The following is a 24,026-nucleotide window of genomic DNA, read 5'->3' on the forward strand; positions in this document are numbered from 1 at the left end:
ATCACTTGGCGATGGAGCATAACATTAGCTACAAAAAGTGAATGGACAAGGGCGGGCATTGTAGCGCTCTGTGTACTAATATTGACTTACAGGCTCAAACCAGTAAACTCTGTTCTGCTGATGGTCCCACAGAGGGCCAAAAACTCTGCTGCTAACTCTGCCAGTGGAGCAGAGTTTACCGCCCACCCCTAATCCATGGTCAATATATATGCACACCAATTATGGTGCATGTCATACCATAAGTTTGCCTTACCTTTCATGTAGAATTCCACTTAGCTGATGCCAATGGCTCTCAACAGCAGTACTTGCACTGTCCTCTTTGCTACCAAGCATTCATCTAGCTCTGGCTTCAGTGAGTGAATTTTTAAATTAAATTAGAAAAAGTACGAATGCTATACCTGTTTAGTGAAGCATATGCTAAATTAAATTAGATCTTTTAGAGAGAACTGCATAATATTAAAGCATTCAAACAACTCCTCTGCAAAAAGGAACGTGACTCAAACCACAGTGACATTTTCAGTGGCGTTGAGAAAAGAGACTAAGGACCGGATTTAGACCTTGGTGAGACTCCCATTTTCCTTCCATGGTGGAGTGTACAAGTACTCTGTCGAGCTGATAGATTCCTGCCTGCCATATTTAGATGTGGGTTGGCTGATACGCTGTACGCACTGACAGACTGTTTTCCATTGCGTAAGCGGTACACCGCTGTGGACGTTGCTAACATTACTTTGTCATCGTCGGGGTGGCGAGATTGCACCAAACATATTTGAATTTCACATTTGTGCTGGCATTGGTCTAATGGCGGTTTGCCGACGGAGTGATTCCCGTAGTGAGATGCGTTCAATATTGTACAATTCCTGCGGATATTGGATGGACACCAGCATCACATGCCTGATGTGTTTAAGACAATTGTTTCCACCTGCATACCACACTAGAAAACACGTTCCATTTCAGACTATGATCCTTTGCCCTTCCAGAGCAGCAGAACTTTGTTTAAGTCAAGTTTTTTTTGCTTTCTCTGTTTTTTGTTCGTTTGTTTTCCTTTTTTTTTAATATATCTTGTGGGTTATTACAATCATTTAAGTTTTTCATTTCATAATGACAGTGAGGAGAAATCCATGTTTTGCTAAGGGAGAATTGTCAGTTTTGGTGGATGAAATTATAAGAGTAGAGCCACAATTGTTTGGATCCCAAGTACAAAATACAACTATAGCTCAGAAAGGCAAATCTGGGCCAGAATAGTTGACAGAGTGAATGCTGTGGCTAACAACCTGCACACACAGGAAGAAAAAAGGTAGATGTGGAATGACTTGTCAGGGAAAGCACATTTTCTGGCCTTCAAGCATCACCTGGAGGCCCAGTTGACTGGTAGGGTATTTTCCCAGCCCCCCCTTACAAGTTGTTTCCTGGGAGGAGAAGGTCTTGCAGATTCTACTTCCTGAAGGCTTGACAGGAATCCCTGGGTGAGTGGAGCCTGCTAAGTTAGACTTTTGAATATGCCATTAAAACTAAATGCCCTTTTTGCTTTTAATTTAGCTGTTGCCAAATCTGTTTTGCACCTTTTTTACACGTAGAAACTCATACATATATATATTTTTATTTAAATCTTTTTAGGAATTTTGTCGAAATGTTGTTGTTTCTCTTGTTTTAATAATTGTTAATAAGTATTGCCAATATGTGTCGTTTTCTTCGTTAAATTTTTTGTGGTTTCCTTGTTTCTCTGTTTGTTAGACTATTTATTGTTGCACTTAAGATTACAGGTTTCAATCTCCATTTAATATCGCACAATGTTATGGCGCATGAAAGTGTTTTTACCCCTAATAACAAATTTCACATACATGTGTTTCATACTGTAAATGTCTGTTCATTGCATATATTTTACCTCATATATTTTACTAGGGATGTTTAACTTACAGTTTTGCAAGTGTTGTTAATATACAATTGAAATGACTACAACTAGCCTGATACCTTTTTTTTGTTTTTTGAAAATAATATTGCAATGATATTGTGGTCATTCTCTCTTTTGTTACATATTTTCACATATGTTAAAGAGTTATGTAAACAACGGTAAACAAAGGTGGTGGCAGCTCCTCGCTATCCGCTCGTGTGCTGGGGGCAGACTGCGAGTCATTCCTTGGTTGTGATTACTCTTCTGCTTCCTCTCCCTGCTCGCTAGCTGTTTTCAATATCGCTTTTACACTCTTTTACAATTTTAAAACTGTGCCCTGTCTTAAATTAGTTTCTTCCTTCCCTGACACTCACCTGTGCTGGAGGTGCGCTCCCCCTGCCCCGGTCCACCGCAGCTCGTTGTGCCGTTTGTGTGGAGGGCAGGGCGCCATCTTGGGTGAGTCCCGTATCCCGGCGGGACCGTAGGCAGCGGTCCAGCTGGGGGAGAGGCTTGGGCATATATTGCACATGTCAGTCCGGACGTGCGCAGCGGACGCGCCCAGCGGTGCGCTGAAGGCAAGCCAAAGGCAACCCTGTCTGCACCCGTCCGCGCCCCGGTAGCCACCAGCGCCAGCCACTCTGGTCAGGCAGTTCTAGATCCGACCTATAGGATCTAGAACTGCACCCGCAATGAACTGCTAGCACTAAAGGGTACTAGCTGTGGCGGTGGTACACAGTGGGATGCCTGCCACAGTCCCCCTAGAGCCTGCCCGCTCTGTAAATTCCACTTTCACACCAATCTAACTTACTCCTCTATCTCGGACTTTGGAGAACCTATGATTCTGGCAGCGCTCATTAATGCACGCTCGATGGTTAAGCATGCAGCAGACATCTATGAGCTACTGTCTGACTCCAAACTGGATGTTCTCTTCATCACGGAGACGTGGCTCAATGAGTCTTGTGCTCCGGTACTGGATTTCAAATTCCTGAGGGGTTATAAAATTATCAGAGGAGATCGAGGCACCAGGAGAGGAGGGGGGACAGCAGTGGTGTTTAGGGATACATGGTCTATTACCAGCGCAGCCATAGGTGACCAGGAGGGGGAGAAGCCTTGGATTTCGCCTTCACCCTTTCCCCTCACTTCACACTGGGAGGGACTCCGGTGTATCGTCCGCCGGGTCCTTCTGGAGCGTTAATTAAGGCTTTTGATGATATCATCGTACCACGCGCCCTCCGCTACCCTAAGTTTCTCCTTCTGGGGGACTTTAATATTCATTTGGACACCCCGGCAGCCCGGGATGCGGGGTCTCTTTTGGATTCTTTGGGCCTAGCGCAGTTGACACAATACAGGAAATCGCCTTCTCACGTGGGTGGCCACCTCATTGATTTGGTTTGCACTAATTTCCCCATTAAGGTAGAGGAACCTGAGCCTGTGACGTGGTTGGACCACCACTTGATCAGATTCTCTTGGTCCTCAGGCAGGCCTGCTGGAAGCCTGGTCCTGCCGCCTGATCTACACCTTGGGAAGATTAATCTACCGGCTCTCTAGATTGCCCTACTTCAGTCCCGTCCAACCCCCGCCTCTTATTTGGAAGGGGCGGTGGATAGCTTTGAGCGCTGGATTAGCCAGGGGGTCAGCACCAGCTCTAAAGGCACTCGAGGTCACAACCGGCGCTCTCTTCCCTCGCAGCCCTTGTTCTCAAATCAGCTCAGGGATCTGAAACTGGGGAGCAAAAAGCTTAAACATAATTGGCGTCATAAGCATTGACCGTCGGCCACGACGACCCTGCGCTTGGCTCAGAGGGAGTACTATAAGGCCATTGGGATAGCTAAAAGCAACTACTTTGCCGGGAGGATTGCGTTGGCTCAGAACAATAGTAAGGAAATCTTTGCTATTGTTAAGAGCTTTTTATCCCCGGCGCAGAACAAAGGGCGATTTCTGTTTCACAACAATGGTGTGAGGAGCTGTCCACTTTTTTTGTGGACAAGATATTGAAGATTCAGGATAGAGTCGGCTCGCATCCTAGAATTGTGGAGTCCTCTTCCCAAGGGTCCCCCTCCATTTCGTGTGTGGTCACCCATCAGCCTAACTCATTTGCACCTGCGGCCAAGTCAGACATTCAGTCCATTCTTAGTTCCCTTAAGTCTGGCTCACCAACCGATCCGTGCCCGGTGCAGGTATTAGCTGGGGTAGCCAAGGAGGTCTGCACAGCAGTAGTTGACATTGTGAATCTCTCCCTTCGGACCGCCTCGGTTCCAGCTCAATGGAAACAGGCGAAATTGCTTCCCCTTCTTAAAAAACCCTCTCTGGACCCGGCAGTCCCCACCAATTACCGGCCGAATTCGCTACTACCAGCCTTGGCTAAGGTCTGTGAAAAAGTGGTTTTTCGGCAGCTTGAGACTTTCCTGGAATCGTCAGTTGCTCTGCATTCAGCTCAGTCGGGGTTTAGATCTGCCTATAGCACGGAGACTGCCCTGGTGGAGATGTCGGAGGCCATCAGGGAGTGTCTTGACGGGGGCGGCAGGGCGGCCTGATTATACTTGACCTCTCTGCCGCCTTCGATACTGTGCCCCACCAGCTGCTTCTGGCCCGGTTATCTGCTATTGGTATTTCAGGCCTGGTCTGGCGGTGTGTTAAATCTTTTTTGGATTCCCGCTCGCAACAGGTCTGCATGGTTTCCTGCTCCTCCTCTGTCAAGAACCTTGCTGCGGGGGTCTCGCAGGGTTCCACTTTGAGCCCCCTTCTATTTAATGTCTACTTAACTCCTCTGGTCTATCTAGCAGAGAAGCTTGGTGCAAAAGTGATAGCGTATGCTGACAATACTCAGCTGCTATTTACATGGAAAGGCTCGGATCTGGACACTAACACCGCCCAGTCATGCCTAGCATCGGTATTCTGCTGGTTAGCCCATGCCTCTCTGAGATGCAATGAGGACAAGTCTGAGGTTCTCCTGTACGCCCAGTTTCCCTCGGATTTCAGATAATCTCTATGGCCGCCTCAATTCCCATGCCCGCGTTTTGAGGACGGACTTGTAACAATTTGGGGGTGTGGTTTAGCGAGGACCTTCAGTTATCGACCACGTTAAAAAACTGACTGGGGTCTGTTTTGGCACCCTTCCCCTGCTCCCGAGAGTGGCCAAAGAGACAGTTGCTCATGCTCTGATCCTCTCAAGGCTTGACTATGCCAACGCTCTGTTCATAGGTATACCTGGCTACCTGATGCAAAAACTTCAAACAATACAGAATGCCACAGCTAGACTCTTGTATAATGCCGTGAGTAGATCCAGTGCCAGGCAATATTTACGGGACCTGCACAGGCTGCGAATGGCGCAGTGAGTACAATTTAAAGCCATCACCCTGGCCCACCGGGCCCTACACGGACATGGTCCTATCTATCTTTGGAAGAGCTTTGCCTCCTATGTGCTGAATCGACCTCTGCGTTCTGCCTCCTTCCGCCGGATGATTGTCCCACGCTTCCGCAGAGTTCGTATGGGAGGCCAGTCACTTTCTGTTAAAACTGTAGAAGCCTGGAATTCGCTCCCTATGGATCTTCAGCTTACCCAAGAGTTTCATCTTTTTAAAAAATGCCTGAAAACACATCTGTTTGGTCTGACCATCTAATTGACTCACCGTTCTGCCACAGCCCACCTGCGCCAGGACACTCTTGAGTATTAGTGCGCGATATTAATCCTCTATAACATAACATAACATTATGTATTAACCAATCTCTATTTTATGCTATGTTTTAAAATGCCAGTTTTGCTTACTATTTTATTACTTACTTATTATTTTATTGATTTGATGTGATTTGTTTCACAAATCAAAGTAGGGTGTCTAAAAAATTCAAGTGTATGTTATGTTGCATGCTCTATTTAAGCTGTTTTGATGATAAATGTCCTTTGTATGTTTATATGATGACTAATGCTATTTAGCCTTCTAAGTTGTTTCATATTTAGAATTTTACCCTGCTAGGCCTTGGAATGGTTTAATTCACATTTTACCTCTCTACTGTGATGTGTTTAATGTTGGCTACATTTTATGTATACCTCCTAATTTCTTTTCCATTTCTGGATATCATTTTACCTGCTTTTTAGAAGATTAGCCATTTTCAATTCTCTTCAGGGACAATTTACCACCTCTGAATGGTTCTGAATCTGATTTGTTGTTTTGAATAGTGAACTTATGCCACAAAAATGTATATAAAGCAAAAATCCCTTTGTACATCATGATTTAAAAATAAAAATAAGAATCAATGTGTGTTAATATTTATGCAATGTTGTACCAATATCTGATTAAACTGGATGCCTGGTTGGGCATTTCACGATGGTGAAACTTACTTCAAGTAGCTTAAGTATTTATTAAATGTAAAAAATAATTTTATGAATTAACTACTTAAGTTTTTCTTATTTATTATGCCCTATGTATTTACTTATGCTTTTCAAGAAATTCAATAATAATTTTGTTGGTATTTCAAAAACTACTACTACAGCATATGCAGATACATGGGTCTTGATACATTTGTAATCCTCCATGCCTGAATTGGCGATGTCAAAAGTATATCAGGTAGAAATATACCTTTTTTCTTTTTCAATAAAAAAAAAAAATAAACACACCTGTATGGACAAGTTTAGAATTTCTGTTTAGGTGTCCATTGCCATGAAGGGAGCTTGCACTAAATCTGAAATTAAAATTAAATTATACAGGTGCGTTCCTATAAATTTCTTACGTGACAACTTACACAAATATGCACTAAACTTAAAATATTGCTTGTAAGAGAGATTTCAAAATGCACGAGTCCCTAGGTAATGCAAACAGATAATGCGAACGGAAACAAGTAAAAAAATAATTTTACCTCAGATTCCGGAGACAATGAGGCTAATTAGCTGCGTGTTCAAGTAACAGCAACAACAAAAGGACTTGGACGATCGGGTTCATGTTGGAAACGGATGTGGAAAAAGAAAAAAAGGTATGTTTCTACCTGATATTCCCTTGACATTGCCAATTCAGGCGTGGAGGTTTATCCACCACAAATACATAGGCGGGAAGGCACATTGTGATTGGCCCAGTGGAAATCCTGTCTGGATTCCCTGGACAGCTGCTTTTGTCTATTGGACTGCCGACACAGGCAGAAACTTCTGATGGAGACGGTGGCACTCGAGCGGACTATCGTCCTTAGACAGCATCTAAATTGAGCAGGCGGACCACCTAGTAGGACAGAGAAACCGATGGAAAAGTGACTCCTGGACCCTATCCATCAAGATCTAAATCAGGCCCTAAGATCCTTATGTCACCACCAGGAAAGGTTTGAAAAATTTTCCTTAAAGTACTGAAGGTTTTTCTACTAGCAGAGCAGGGCAGGAACATATTATTTCAATCAAGACCCCAAATATTTGTTCATCAACATGATTTGTTTCCCTGTACTTTTGCATTCTAGAGCAATATAAGCCGTACCCAGCACATACATACAAGAGGACAGGGACCACATTTGAAACACTGCAGTTCTGCTTCTGCTTTGTTAGTCAATCAACACTGTAATGTTGAAGGCCAGGTTCAAGTGTCACAGAAGGAGCATGATCCTTGTAGGAAAATCTAAGCTGTGCTTAGTGTAGACATTTTTGTTCCCTAACAAAGGCCATTAAGGCTTGTAAAGACGGCTTCCCCGTGCCACAGTAAACCCTAACATGAATCAGAGGTAATGATCAAAGTTTTCAGGGTTTCTACGCCACTGCACACTCTAAACTTTCAGATTAAGGATTTATTTTGAGACCATTAGCAACTGATAAATTATACTACATGCATTCTGATGTAGAAGATTAAATATAAACACATCGTCTGGAATGTTAAGCATCAATTAGAGATGAAACTTAAGTTATTACATTTAACGTGGCACGCTTATTGCTTTACTTTGTCTAAGTTTACTTACAATTCTAGAACACTGTTTGTACATTTAATTAGCTAAGCATTAAAACTGATGACTGCAACATATCTGTTCTAATTTGCAAAATGTACAAATGAGGATATTTTAGGCTTCTCTGTTAGGATGGGACTATTAATCATTAGATACAGCAACAACAAAACTATGCAGCAAACCATAGAATAAACAGCAAAATAAAGCAAACGACAAGGAGTGCAAAGTTATTCAACAACTATTCTGGTCAAAAGAATAATTAAATTATTCTTGCCCCTTAGTCCAGCAAAGAGTTGGAGATGCAGAAAGAGCCATCTGTTGTATGCAAAAATACTGGGCCAGATTCACAAAGTTGCAAAATGTATTTGTGATCACAGCAAATACAATTTAAAGGAGACTTTCCAAATAGTAACTCTAAGAACTGATATACGAGTAATTTCTGGCCTCTAAATCCAATTTATGATCACAAATTATTGATCGGTATGACAGATTGTCAGCTTTATTAAGCTTAGGTTTATAGGAAAAGGAGTGTTTCCAGGAAGGAATATGGGGCATATTATCAAGGGGGTTTATCTCCGCTTTTTTGGCTATAAAAGCCAAGAAAGAGGAGATAAAATTATCTCCCTATTACCTAGCTGTCGCTAATACCAGTTAGCGACAGCTAGTAGGAGATAGCGACCATCTTGGGCCCCACTTTGTATGTCAGTGATACTTATCACTAATGACATGCAAAGTGGGCGTGCCAAGATGTTAGCGACTGAAAACAGTCACTAACATCGCTATCTCCTATTACCAACTTTTGGAGATATTCGCACTAAGCGCGAATATCTCCAAAAGCTAACACCTGCCCTCAGCAGTTCTTAACCATGTTATCCAATGGGAGGTGGATAACATGGCTAAGAGCATTAGCTCGGTAATGCATGAATATCGCTGACTTTTCAGCGATATTCATGCATTGCGGCGATTTTTATCGCATTTGCGATAAACCTTGGTAATACCAAGGTTTATTTGCGGTCTCTAACCAAGCAATAACGATAATTATCGCTATTGCTTGGTAATATGCCCCATAGTGTATATAGCATTCAATAGCTGTGAGCTAAGATGTATTGTGGTTGACAAGAGGCTGCTGCTTGCTTTACAATTGAGATCCTGTGGTTAATTCAAAGCCAATAGGGACATCTTTAATATGCTAATACATGCAAAAATATCTGTAATATCTAGCTCGTTAACGTTAGCACTTGCTTGCACAGACAAATCCATTGACTTTGCTAATACATCTTTAGTGTTAATCTCTCATTTGACAATGACCATAAAAGATGAACCCAGTTGGGAGCTACATGAACTTGGGCCAATAACGGGCCATACAACTGGTGGTATTGCAACTGTTTTTAATGCAAGTGTCATTCCTACCATCTTTTAGACCCTCTTGTGTATAGAAAACACCACAGGTAACATTAGCAACTTGACAACATGATGTCAGATTTAATCCTAACCATATCTTTGCACCTTCTGTGGTGCACTTCTGTGTCCCCCTGTATGTTCAATATCTAACTATATAGCTCCTCCTGGACCTCATTACCAGGCATCTTCAGCACTCAACCATATGCCGATGGTCCTCAGATTATGGTTATGAATAATATGTACTAACCAAACTTAACAGTTTCAATATCTGTTTAAAAAGAATTGATGCATAGCTGGCTGAATCTTAATTCTGGGTTCATGCAGTTAGACAAAAGACCAAAGATCAACCAATTACTGCCTTCCTTTAGTTTAGTAGCGATTTCTGGACATATCTTCAAGCACAAATAAATGCCACAATGCGATGTGTCCAACAAAACGTCTGCCTTTTATAAAATGTCAAACCTTTCATCCAGTAATCAGATTTCAAGCATGTGTTTTTATCTTTTGTCATCACTAGACTCGATTATGGTAATGTGCTATTGGAAACCCAAAATCCCAAGTAGTGCCAATGAAAACACCCCACAATGCTGCAGCAGGGTGATCTCATGATCTCAGGAGTGATGTGCTCTGATCACATTACTCCTTTGCTCACCTCACTTAACTAGCTCCCAATTTAATGTAGCTGCATATTTATACTAGCCTGCATTACACACAGCGTTTTGCATTGTGACACTCCAAAAGAACTGGCTGAAAAACTCAGACTATAAAGTGTAGCCGCTCCCTTTCCAGTGCTGAATCCTTACTCCTAGAACCACCAAGGTTTGAAAATGAAGAACCAGCTCCCTGTATTTCTCAGGACATGTACCCAAAATATGGACTCGAACCCTCCAGGAAGAAGCCACTTTCTCAGAGGTATGTTGTAATGTACTTCCCAATATTATGCAACCTCCCATTGTTGTTCTGTGCCTTGCTGCTCTAGTCAGTGGTGAGGTCATCAGAATGCTGAGAGTGTTTGTGCTTGAAGAATAATTAGTTGGAGTGTATGCGCTGAGCAGCAAGGAGGCTGCTCCTGGTGGGGCATTACATGGAACTTACCACCTTCCTGTAACTGAAAATACAACATGAAGAATAAACATATAACCTTTTTCTACATTACCTGTCTACGTGGCATACTTCTTTTTAACAAGGTACTGATGTAATTAACAATTTGTCTTTCCAAGGATAGACAGACTGATGATGATGCACCTGCCCTATGTTCCTAAAACTGCTAATCATATAGTATTACTGATGCATACACCCACCCTTTCTTTCTGTCACTTGATAATAAAATACCCTTTATTTCCCTCCACTAGCTTGTGAATGCATGGCATACAAGGTACTTCCTATTGTAACTTAATGAGTTATTTTTTAAATGTGTCTTGACACCTAGTCTAATACGCATTATATAAAACAGCAAATAAAAATAAATAATCATTACATTAAAGGGAATGTCAAAAACTTGAGGGTTTTATTGGCAGATACTAACAGTATGAGCCCTCTTTAAAATTATGTTGTGAAAAACATAATGTTCCATCTTTCTTGACTATGTAAGGAAACTTAGCTTAGGCTCTCATAGGTTATGGACTGTTAGTTAGTTATATGGTGATGTTGCCTTGACTATTGTAACAGACATCATTTGGCATTGACCAAATGAATATTGGTCAAGTTCCACAGGGCATAACATTAGGGTGTCAATATGCACAAGGTTTGAGAAGTCAAACTCATGTTAGAACATTGAAAGAAAGTTTTCTCTTTAAGGGACTTTGTTTTATACATATGTGCTTATATGGATTTTTTTTCAAAATCTGAATGGATAATATCCTGCACATTTCCTACCAAGAACAATCAGTGGGTGGTAAGTTCATGTCTCAAATTAATTTTAATAATTCCACCTGGACATGCAATGAGCACAGATACACATGTAAGTTTCCTCCTGTGAAAATGGAATGCATAAACTTGTTCCGCGTGCACTCTGGAAACCTACAACCGTTGTGGGTTCCATTTGTACTTCAGCATACTTTTGTCAGTTTCTAAAAGTTGCAAATCTACACCCTTGCAAGGTCTTAGGCTTGCAGGTATAGTTTTTAAAATGTCTTTTAGATTTGGGCTTAGGGCTTTTCAGTCAAACATATATGGCTAAATTCAACATTTCATCTAGATTCCTGTTGATAGACCTATGTAAATACAGGCTAAAAAAAAAAAACTGGTATAATTTGTTGATAACATTTGTAGTTATATGTTTACAATGTGGTATTAAGACCAATTTAACTCTAACCAATAAACAATCCATGGTAACTTGTGCTACGATAAAACCTGGCAACAGGCAAGAGATACCTGAAGAAATTACAAAAAGGGTGAAAAGTTAGGGCAATAAGAGCTTACTTCCAGAAATAAAATAATTCCATTCCCGGGATCGGAATCTCATTAGGGGAAAGAAACATTGTAGGTGCTGGACCCAAATGTTGGAAACCATTGAATCTTATAATCAAGGAAATATTGGCAATTAATAAGAAAGCGTTGTTTAGGCCATTTGCCGTCCTTGACTTGCGTTGTTCCAGAAGAAGCTAGTGTAACAAATTTAACGAAGCCTTATTGTTCGGTAAGACTAAGAGAGCTTTTTGTGATGGGTGAAAATATAATAGATCTATTTACAATGCAATCAAGAAAAATATAATTCTATCAATGAAAATAAGTAAATCAAAAGGCCCAGACAACCTACTTGCAGTAATTGTAAAGTTCAATGTGGATTGGACAGCTGACTGCATCTGTTATTCCCTGGGTGAGGAAAATGCTTTATTTCCCTGCATTCTTGGGGGGAGAAACTGTGAAACCAACATAGATAAAGAGTGGTGCCAAATTACCATTAAACTATATGTTAATTAGCCTAATTGATATTGTCAAAAAAATCTATTCAAAGATATCATAGCACCTGAATGAATAGATTGCATACAAATACAAATGTAGCTCAACAGAGCATGGATGATTTATGGAAGGCATTTCAATGGTACACCATTGTTTTGCTTTGTGTTCAATCACACAGTAGTCAACAAAACATTGGGGAGTTTAAGTTGCTGCCATGCTAACTTTGTGCAGCTTTTAATCTAGTGGACAGGGGTGCCTGTGGAAGAAGTTATCAGACATTAATACATCATCAGGTCCTCTTTCCATCATTCAATCCATCAAGCTTCACATTCATCTAACTCTGCACAGGTACAGTGCACCATTAACGTTGTCATTTATGGACGATTCCAGTTAAGAATGACTTATAGCAAGGCGATGTCTTAGTACAAGCCCTGATTGCCCTGTGTCTAGCAGATCTTTCTCAAAAACTATTCATGGTTGAGTCTTTTTCCCCAAGAATGGATGTTGTGTGTACAATCCCTACTTACTCTGTCCAGACAATCTAGTTTTAATGGATTTCACAACCAATGGTCTGCCAAGGCAACAGTAGTCGTTGACACCTATTGTTTAGAGAACTATCTAACTGTAAATCTCAACAAAACTAAGATCTTATGGTAAAAAGGGTGTAAACACTTCTCCTTGCATGTGCATGGTTACAGAGTGGAGAAATAAAATCATATACATATCTCAGTCCAACCTTTTTTAAACATTGTAATGGATAGATCATTTAAATCAAACAGCAGTGAGGGAGCTGGCATCAATAGAGGAATTACAAAAATGTAATACAGGCTTTGGCAACCTTTCAATGTCAATCTCAAAAGTGAAATTTTAGTATAAAATGCAGGAAACATTATTCACATTAGATAATAATGTTTACTGGATAGCACTGGAGATTCACTTATATAATTTTGTTTCGAGAATCTTCCCAAACATGATGATCAAAGAGGTTAGCTAGAACTTGGCCTTATTTCACGGCATGACTTAGCGCTAAGTCCGATAAATGCATTCATTATTGTCTGAGAAACCCAATAACATTTCTAGATTGTGCTGGAATGAACTTAAAAAGTGAAAGTTTTTCAGTAGCACAGTATGTAAAAGCATTAAACGCCACAAATATTCTGTTACTAAAGACCTAGCAATTGCATTATTTTCTTCAAAGTAAGAGATGCAAATTTCCCAATAGTAGAGATTTGGCACTATCTGGGAAAAACATCTTGAGTGTTTCCTCACATTAAATTTGTTAGGTGTTGAGTATGTTTTACGTTACATCTCCTGGCTAACAGATCAAAGAATCGGAGTAGAGATAGTACAATTTAGATGAGGATTGAATCCCCTATTCTCACTTCAAGGCATGGCATCTAAAATATGGAAAAAACAAAGAGACGTGCTAATGTGTTTCAGCTCCCATTCTTCTGAACTGCTTTCTTTTCATAGCTCCATAACGTACTGTCAATTTTCTAAAAATTGTATTTAAAAAATATGGTGCAATATCTGACCCTTTAAGTGAATGTGCAATGTCTGGCTGTACATTTTGGTTTGGGTTGTTTTCTAACCTCTGTAAAGAAATACATGACGTTAACGTGATTTTATCCATAAGTTCCAAGATTTATGCTGCTCCAATTCAGCTAATTGATTAACAGTGCATTGTCTCAGAGAATATTGTCTCAATACTCTACCACTTCAAGAGTAAACATGTGACCTGAATGCATGCTCATGAGTGTAGGATATAAGTGTCAGGGAACACCCGCTTATCAAATTAATTGCCCTGAATAAGCATCAGTTTATTGCATATCTGTTCAGTTGCTATGAGTAAAATGGCAAATACATAAACACAGAAATTCAACAGAAAACTGACGGCCACAACAACACCATATAAGCTCCAGTCAACTAAGACTGACAGTACACTTACTGTGTGCATAACACATTTTCCAAAACTTCATCAAAAACACTTTTAATGTGTTGGCTACAAAAACAACTGGAGGACCAAGTATCATATAAGGGAATAGATGTTAATCAAATAAACTCTAAATTGAATAATGAGCACAACTTCATCATTCTTTCATTGATATGCAAGTTGTATTAGTTAGGAACAATGAAACTTACTTTAATTATAAGTGTGTCTGAAAACATGGATACATCTTTTCAAAATCATAACCGCATTTACATGCCAGGCAGTGGTATAAAAACTGATAATGCAGTGGGAGCTGTTAAATATGGAAAATATTTTATATATATGCTGTATCTTCATAATGACAGCCGACAATGCATCTAAAAAAATCTATCCATCAGGGAATGGGCATTTTATCTAGCTTGCACTGGGTAATATGGCATCCCTGCAGCTTATTTAACTTTAAGTGGGGCTTACGGAGTACTAGTGATAATTGAAATGTGTATACAAATCCTTTTCTCAAACTACCTAAACAGTACTAATAAGAAATATAAACAATCTTTAATTAATTGATAAATGCTGAGGTCCTGGTCCAAGAAGTTCTTTCAAGATGAAGAACAAACAACCATAAAAAGATTACTATTTTGTGAAAGGGATGAAGGCTTTCGCATTATTTTTGATGATTCAATAACACATTTGTAATTCCATAATTATAACTCCATTTGGAATCAATAACATTTGTTGAAGATATATATTCAGAGTACAAACTATCCCCTTCATAAAAACCAACATTCATTGCAGACACACATTCTGTATACCACAATAATATCTGCAAGATTTTACATGCAAATGTTCCTGCTTTTCAACAAAAGCCATAACATATGTCAATTCCTCACCTCCCGACTCTTCATCGCCATTAGAAACAATTGCCCGATGTATGAAACATTTTCCAGTTTGAAAACACAATCCAAATGAGTATAGCATCATCTATACAATGCCTAGTTAAAGTGTGTTTGGCAATTATATAAACACTGCTACATGTTGAACTTTTTGTGAATATAATATGTAATATTGTGAATATGATGGATTAAATTCAATTTCAACTTCCAGTTCCACCTTACTTTGGATTAGATGTACACCATTGACAATTTAAGTTGGACATTTTATAATAGCAGTGCATTTATTGAACAGAATATTTTATTAACTAAAAAACTGGGTTTTAGATTACTTGTTTATTTTTATTTTATATAAAGCGCTGGTGCTCAACCACACAGGAAATCTTCCTCCTGAATAAGCTGCAAAACCTTTACACTACCCTTACCGAAATGCTGCATAAAGGGGGACTAATCATGGATAAAGCTGCTTCTTATCCCACTTCAAGGCTCCAACACCTCAGCATGAGTTCAGGTGCAGCTATGGCACTTTTAGTATTAATGTCTCATCACATCTTAAATCTCGGTGAGGATGATTCCAGCAGAAACGCTGGCTGAAAGATGACTGCCTAGTGCTGTACATAGGTTGTGGACCAATCACATAGACTTAAAAATATTTTGTTCCTTAACAGGCCGCCAGTGCGACATAACGAGCTTGGGGATAATGTGATTGCCCAAGGATAAACTTCCCCCAGAATTTATGGACTAACTTTAGCCTATGGACCAAATGCCCCAGGAAGATACAAAAAAATGACACTATTGTAGTCCAGGTTCAGGTTTTAAAGTCTTTATTTCGATTTTTTAGATCATAAAAGACAATTAAAAACAATAGAAATTGAGCATACATAATATAATATAGTTAAAAGAATTTGATTTAAAAACCATCATAGATCATAGTCTAGAAGTCTAGAAATACGGACACAAATAAGCTGAGCAGTATGAGGTCAAGAAAAAGAAATAGAGTACCCTTTTCAGTTTATGAAGTCGAAAAGAATCAGTACCTGACTACTGCAGTCATCTGCGCAGTTTTGGTTAGGATAAATCTATTTTTGTGCCTAGATGCTTCACAACAGAAACTACACAACAGAGACCTAAGGACCAGGACCAGAATGTGGGTTTCCTGAAAGTTGATGACTTCAGAGAACAGAGAATTTCCATTTCATTGCCAGTCAGTTTTAGGTGGTAATGATTCATTCAGCAATCCACTATGGAAAGACCCTCAAATAATTGGTCATACATGTGGTGAGCATCTCTTTTAATCTTGATAATAATCTGAGCATCAATAGTGTAGAGAAAAGGCTATACCCACAAGAGTGGGTATAGCCTTAGTGGAATCATAGGTAGACTAAAAAACAAGTGACATAAAGAGAGACCTATGGTACCACAAATGGACATTGTCTGATGGATGAAGTATACACTGGGCATGTAACTTGAAAAGATCTGCTGACAGATAATTAGTGAACAATTACAGGTCTTCACCCCAAAGTGATACAGGTTGTTGAGCACCATTCAATGGCACAATGTTGAAAGCTGCAGAAAGATCCAAGGACTCATTTACAAGGCCATTGTGCCGGTGCAAGGTGTTCCTTCCTGCACAAAACAATCATCCCTGCATCACAGGCACCCTTGCAACACAGCCAACTGTTCACCAGTGCAGAGGAAAGCATATGGTTGTGTTGTATTGTTGTTAATACAATGCATCCCTTGGCTTTTAAAATAATGCAGCTGGTGCAGCAAAATGGCTGGAGGCACCAAGCTATTTTGCAGTAAACGAGGGAGTGAGTGTGTGTGTGCGTGCGTTTGTGCATGCGTGCATGTGTGTGTACAAGCGTGTGTGTGTTTTGAGATAGAGCCAATCCTTTTCTTCTTTTCCTAAAAGTAAATTAAAATAGCGGAAGGACATCCAAAATACTGGTCCTTCACCATTCAGTGTGTAGCAAAGCTTTATGTTCAGAAAGTACTGACTGTAGAGCCAAAAGGAAGACAGGTGTGAGAAAGACAGTCCTTGGCAATGGCTATGCAGCTGTTGATCAGACAGGTAAGATCTGCTTTCCCATCCCATACCCCTCCTTGCAAGGTTAGCTGTGGGCTTCCAAAGTAAAGGTTTTCAGGACAGGCATACATTGTTTTTACAAGATGCTGTAAGTCAACAATTATGGAAACATTGCAGTGGCTGTAGTACTGCAGAATTTTTTAGGCACTGGTTATCAACAAAGCTTTGTTAATCATGCTGAATATTTGGGATAATTTGTGATGCTCTAGGAAGCAAACTATATCACAGCACTGATTACATTACACCTTGAAGAGTTTCTCTCTTTCTAAGGGCCGGATTTAAAGTCTGGTGGAGGGGATATTCAGTCAAATCGTGATGCATATCTCATTGACACATTGTACATATCATGGGCTATAATGCACTTGTAATACAGTGGAAAGGACATCCGCCACATTTGTGATAGGATATTCTGTCGGCCATACTGGAAATCAAACCCTTAGGGGCAGATTTATGTTAACTGGCGCATCCCCAGGGATGCGCCAGTTAACATGCGCCACAGTGCGCCACAGCTCCGCCAGCCATGGTGCGCCGCATTTATAATGCGGCGCACGATGGTGCAAAAACGGCACAGATGCGTGACGCATCTGTGCCGGAAATGTGTCGCATTGCTGGAGTTGCGTCGCAAGCGCGACGCAGTTCCAGCAAGGCTCGGAGGGTGCCCCATTTTAACAATGCTGCGTCAAGACATACGCCTGCTTCAAGCAGGCGCAGGCTTTTGACGTAGCATTGGCTTAAAAGTGACTGAGTGAAATCTCATAGATTTCACTCAGCCACTTTTGCGAGGCGCACCTGCCCCGGAACACCCACCCTGCGCCGGAACGCCCACAAGCGGCGCAGGGCTTTACAACGTGACGCATCTGCCTAGATGCGTCACGTTGTAAATCGTTCGTAGGGATGCGCCACGTTTACGCCGCCTTGCGTGACGCAACAGCGGCGTAAACGTGGCGCAAGGGCCTCATAAATCTGCCCCTTAGTTTTAGATCTCTTTGGGTCACAACATATCCATTTCTAACTATAATATACATTTCGATATACATAAGCTTCTTTAAAAAAAAACACAAATTTCAACACTAGCCTACCATTTTGTGTACTCCTAAAAACTGAACATATTCACATTTCATAAACAACATCAGCAGACACACTTTCACAAACTAACTCATCGTTTTAAATTTCTGAAACTAAACACCGAACTTTCAAAACTTGCAGGGGAAGAACAGCTGCACCAGATATTTAATGTAAGAGCACATGACTGATGCGGGCTCAAGTGTGGCAATTTTATCCGACCCCCCACTACTTTTGTTTGGAGATGCCAAACCATTATCTCAGTGGTAGCTTATTTTCAAATTATACAGCTGGTTAGTTCTCTATCACCTGCAGCCAAGAATCTGTTTCATGTAAATGGCAACAATAGGCAAACTCCTACACATCCTTGCAATAAAACCCCAAATGAGATAAACATCGCCTCTTGTAAGAAACAATCTTTTTTTTATTTCTCATAAATAAGCACTAATGTTGACGTTCTGTGCACACATTGAATTGGACGTGTGTGCCGGTGTGAACGGCATGGTTGTGTTATATGGACTCCATCTGTATGAAAGCGAATACATGCATCTTTTGAATAAAAACATGTGCCAATTTGACACATTCTGAGAGTTGCAGCGATTAATTCTGTCGAAAACATGGGGGGCATATTAGCAAGCATCTCGTTAAAATTATCGCCGTTTTAGCGGCAGGAATCTGCTGCTAAAACAACGATAATGGGCTTGCTAATATGCGTTTTCGAATTCCAATAGAAGCCCAGGTTAGATGTGCAGGACATCTAACCTGGGCTTCTATTGGAATTCTATAGCGCATATTCGTAAGCCCATTATCGCCGTTTTAGCGGCAGTTTCCTGCCGGTAAAACAGCGATCATTTTAACAAGGTTCTTGCTAATATGCCCCTAGGTTCTCGGTTGACATGGTGTTTAACATTGAAGTAGTGGCAGAGGAAGGGACGGGTAGATTGAAAGAGAAAGAGAGAGACAGGCAGAGAGAGAGCTACAGAAAGAGAGAGAGAGACCTTGGCAATAAAGAGAAAGGAGGGGGGGAGTAGGATGAAAAGAGGCAACTAGTCAAAGAGAAGAAGAGAGAGAAAGAGAAACAAAACCAGGCTTATTCCCTGCTGATATATGGCATGATAGTTCTGCTCTTAGCCATTATAATTACGACCTTCAATATAAAATGAGATATAAAAAATCAATTGTATGCATCTTTACACTCCTAAAGTATAGTTTTCAATATATTTCTGCTTGATTGTATACAGGATGAAGCTGGCAACATTTTGGCTTTTTTTACTTAAAATATTTCCATGGTTTTTAATGACAGATTATCACAGTATATTCATGGAGCAATGGCATGACGAAACCTAAGCGGACCCCCCCTGCAAAGTACAAGGAAGGGCCCTCCTCCCCCATGCTCCGCACCCAGTCAGGAGCTCCCAGACGCTGCCCATGCACATTGTGGGGGGCCCTGGAACTCAGAGCCCCCATCACACTGCGAGGACTGCGGGGGAGGGGGGGGGAGTTGTTCCACTCGAATCATCTCGACTGAGGTGCATAGAAGTGTTAGGTGGAGACCAATGATGAGAATTCAAACGAACCAGTGAGTAAATAAGTGTTGGCAATTGAGATTCCTGGATCAAGTTGTAATGCAGCCTTTGCCCGAAAGTACTTCTTTACACTCCATTCTCCTTTGCTTGACTCTATCAGAGATCCTGGCTTCATCAATCACAATTCCTTTTACATTTATCTTTATTTTGGCGCAGGACCCTTCATACAAAAATGAATGGTCTGGGTTTAGGATATCAAATACTGTTCTCTTCGGGAGGTTGGAAAAGACCTGTGATCTGTAGTCACCCAGCCAGTCTCCCCATAAGTAGCTAGAACCGTCACCATTGTTGCAGGACAACACACATACTCGACACAGTCGTTCTCACACTACTTCTACTTATATTCCATCGCAAAGTCCCATATCCATCATTCTATGCTCCCCTATAAGCCTCTTATTACCAATCCTTTTTCATAGGGGCCTTGTGTATAAAGAGATATTTACTGAACATAGCACTTCAGGGCAAGGAGGAACACGATGATCGGGGCGCAGAGCTTGGGACTCTAGATAAAAAAGAGGTTTCTCAAATACTTGCCACTGAGAGAGACTAATTCATTACACACCATAGCATTATCAGTGAAAAAGGGTAAAAATTCAATGAATCATATTTGAAATTCAGTGGAGGCCTAAACCTTTATAAAGTTTCCTTAAACCCAGAAAGGAGGAGCCTAATTTCAGAACCTCAAAGAACCAGAGCCATAGACAATGCTCCTTCGAAGAAGACATACTACAGTAGAAAACAATCTATTCTCAAATGGAAAGTTAGAACTTTCTTCTATTCTGAGGGCACATAGATATCAATACTTTGCACTTTGTATGGTGTCAAAATAAGACAATTATAATAATCTATGAATACGTGTTAGAGATACATCTTCTCTTAATATCTTCTCTTAAATAAAGCACTCATGCCCATTATTCAGTAAATACAAGTTTTTTTCTTAAAAGTTCATCGTAGAAGAGACTAACATTCTGTTTGGGGATTAAAACATACACTGGTTCTTACCGATATCGCATAAATAAAGAGTTTATCACCCAAAGTCCAGAAAAAAACATGATGTGGGACCTTACATGTACATTATGTCGGACCTGACACGTACATTAGGTGACAGGTACAGTATTTAATACCACACCACTACTACGTGAAACACTGGCCAGAGTTTCCAGTTATTCCGTGGAGGTCGCATACGCTAGCGATAGTATTGGATATAGGCCATCAACCGCATCTGTCCCAGCTATACGTGGCCCTTAAACAGGATATGCAAAAAATGGAGTTCTCAGCATGGTACCACTGGGAGGAAGATATAGCGGGGCCCATGACAGACAAGGAATGGGAGGGAGTGTGCACACTGGTCAAAAGTGGCTGGTGTACTTTTATGTCCTACAAGGAGCTTACCTCTTGCTGACGAGACTGAAGAGGACATATCCGATAGGTTGGATAGATGCCCTAGGTGTGTTGCATGTGGGGCGGGCTTCATACACATGCTCTGGCATTGCCCTCATTTAAGCATATATTGGGAAGCCGTGGTACACATGCTCGACAAAGCCACTCGTATGACACTTGAGTACAGCACGAGGCACTGTCTGTTGAATCTTTTTATTTAACACCAGAAGAGGAGTACACAGTGTAGATGCTAGGCATGGGCAGTGTGGGCAGCTGCCAAGGGCTCTGTAGTCAGCCCTCCACCGTGGGGCCCAGCTCCAGTGTGACAGTCAGACCACAGCATGAAAGGTGACACCTTGCAAGTGCACATCCTTATGAGACCTCCTCCCCTGGCCTCACTGCTTTGGTGTAGCAATGGGAACCCGAGGGAAGGGGCCCCCCCTTCCCCATCCACAGTTTCAAATTCAGGTTTGTCTGGCTATTAGGCCTCCACCCCCAAACCAAGCAGAGGCACAGTGGGATGGCTATTGGCCTGCTGTTGTTAGCTCCTTGGCAGTATGTAAATAAGCAACCTTCACATCTTCAGCTTTTGATGAGCTGTTGAGAGGTGCTTGAAAGTGGCTGAGAGGGAGGGGCGGCAGCTTCCGGAGCAGTGGCATCTATTCAGATATAAAAAGCCCTAAATGGGTCAAGTCTATGAAATTTAGAAGGGCCTCACACTTTCCCTTGCTGCCCAGGGCCCCAAAAATCCTAGAAGCAGCACTGTATAGAATACCTCTACTGAAGTTGGTTCTTGCGTGGCACAGGATCACTATTAAATCGTTATCGCCAGTGGCCCCGATGCTGCCACAATGGCGGAGGGACGTCGCAGAATGGTCACTAGCAGAGGAACGATGTATGCGGGAGGTGAGAATGGATAACAGGGTGGAAGAAGATTGCCGGGTGTGGGCTGAGATGCTAGGGAAGATAATGCAAGTTTGGGCGAAAGGGGACACGCAGAGCATGCACATGCAGACCACATAGGATGCCATGGCTGGTGAGCAAACGATAAAAAAATACTCAATATATTGCTGGAAATGAGGGACTAGGAAAAGAGTGTGAGGAGAGGAGGTCAAGGTGGCCTGCTTGGAGAGGGGGTCGAGGATCCCTGTTCCAGGTGATCTTGTGCAGCGGAAGTTGTGCCCATGCTCATGCATTGTGCTACAAGGGATATTTAGTATTTCACTACCTGCAAAACATGTTTATTCTTGTTACTTCTCTGTTGTAATTTCTAAAAATCATAAATAAAGATGTTTAACAAAAAACGTACTACTCCTACAACTTCCACATATCCCTTTTTTGTAAATATCAGCATACTTTTACACAATTTTATTTCAATATCTCAAATTAAAACAAATTAGAGATGGCCTCTGTCTTTTCTCCATCTGATCACCAGCTCACTTTCTAACAAAAATGGCTTCTCCATTTCCAATAATAGTGGGAAGAGACAAGTGTTTCAGCCTTGTTTCTGGAGGTGTAATTTAATTGTTAAAGTAGAGTAGTAGCTTTACGACTGCCGGGTCTCTGCTCTGGTGGCAGAGACTCCGCACATAAAAACATAAGAAGTCTTAAAGGTGCTGCTCATGAAACTCCTTTGTGAATTGCAAAAAATCGCAAACTTACACAGACGTGCAAGTTTACCTATGTGAGGAAACTGTGGGAAAATGTGCCCACAAGAAGAAAAAGTACTTACCTGAAGTAATGCTATTTCTGTTGGATAAATAACATTCCACAGTTTCCTTACAATCCTCGATCTTTCCAATGAGCTAGTATCAGATCGCACTGTATCCAAACATGTTCTGTGCTCTATTTGTCGCTTTTGTGGCTTTCACGTTCCTCTCCACCTGCCTCCATCGGGAGAGGAAGGAATGTCAAGAACTGATGCCAATGCACTGGTTAGCCCCTAATTTACTCTGGGGACATCATGTCCGGAGGCTGTGCTGCGGAGTAGCGGCTCGTGGAGGGAGTTTTGCGGGGCAGTAAGGCGGGCAGGGGAGGGGCAGTAAACTCCGGCTCACGGCTGACCGGAGTAATGTAAATAAATAAATAAATGAAATGAATTTCATTGCACTGTAAATAAATAATAATTCGAATGAATTTCATTGCACGCGCTGAAACGCCTCCACGAGCCGCCACTGCGGCTGGCGCAGCATGGTGCCGTTTGGCCACTGCTGGGGAAAAGGCTATCGGGCCCGGTCTGAAGCCTGTAAAGAGTATTTATTCGGTGAAGAATCTGCAGGAAGATTGGGTATCCCCCCAGAAATATCAATGTGAGAAAACACCAGCCTGATGTATTGTTCAGCCAGCTACTATGTCTAATATGTGTGGATTTAGTTCAGGGCTGCTGGTGTCAAGAATGATCAATAGTAGAGTTCTCTTTCTGACAACATAACATAACTTCCAAAAAGTGTTTTCGATTTGCAAGGGAGCAGTCCGCAATTCCAACTGCAAATATTGTCAGGGCAACCAAGCAGGCAGCAGTAAGCGGACAGTAGATTTACTTCTGAGCCAGTGTAGTATACAGAAGCAGAGAAAACAGCCTAAGCCAGATACATGTTCTTGTTATTTTTAATTAGCGGTTTCATGGGTCACAAGAGAGGGTGGATTGTTGCTTTCCACATGCCTGGATCCTGCAGTAAAAGATTTAGCGAAAGAAATGTTTGCTCATTATGCTTTATACCCATGCAAAAATAATGTTAATTATAGTACAGAGAAAGCACCACCAACATTATACATTGTTTTTCATTTCAGGCAGCAGCCTATTTAGAGGATGAACATTGTTTAGTGTCTTTTCGTGTCCCCCTGATTGTTTGTAAGGGCTCATCAGTAATGAGCACAAGTTCACTTCTAAAATAAGCATTGAAGAGATAAGAAAAGCGGTCATGGTTTAATGTGAGAAAACTATAATTTCCCTTTACAGGTTGTGGACGATTCACAGAGCATTTTAGAA

The sequence above is a fragment of the Lissotriton vulgaris genome, chromosome 3_1, assembly GCF_964263255.1.
Source record: "Lissotriton vulgaris chromosome 3_1, aLisVul1.2, whole genome shotgun sequence".
In the NCBI taxonomy this organism is placed as follows: Eukaryota; Metazoa; Chordata; class Amphibia; order Caudata; family Salamandridae; genus Lissotriton; species Lissotriton vulgaris.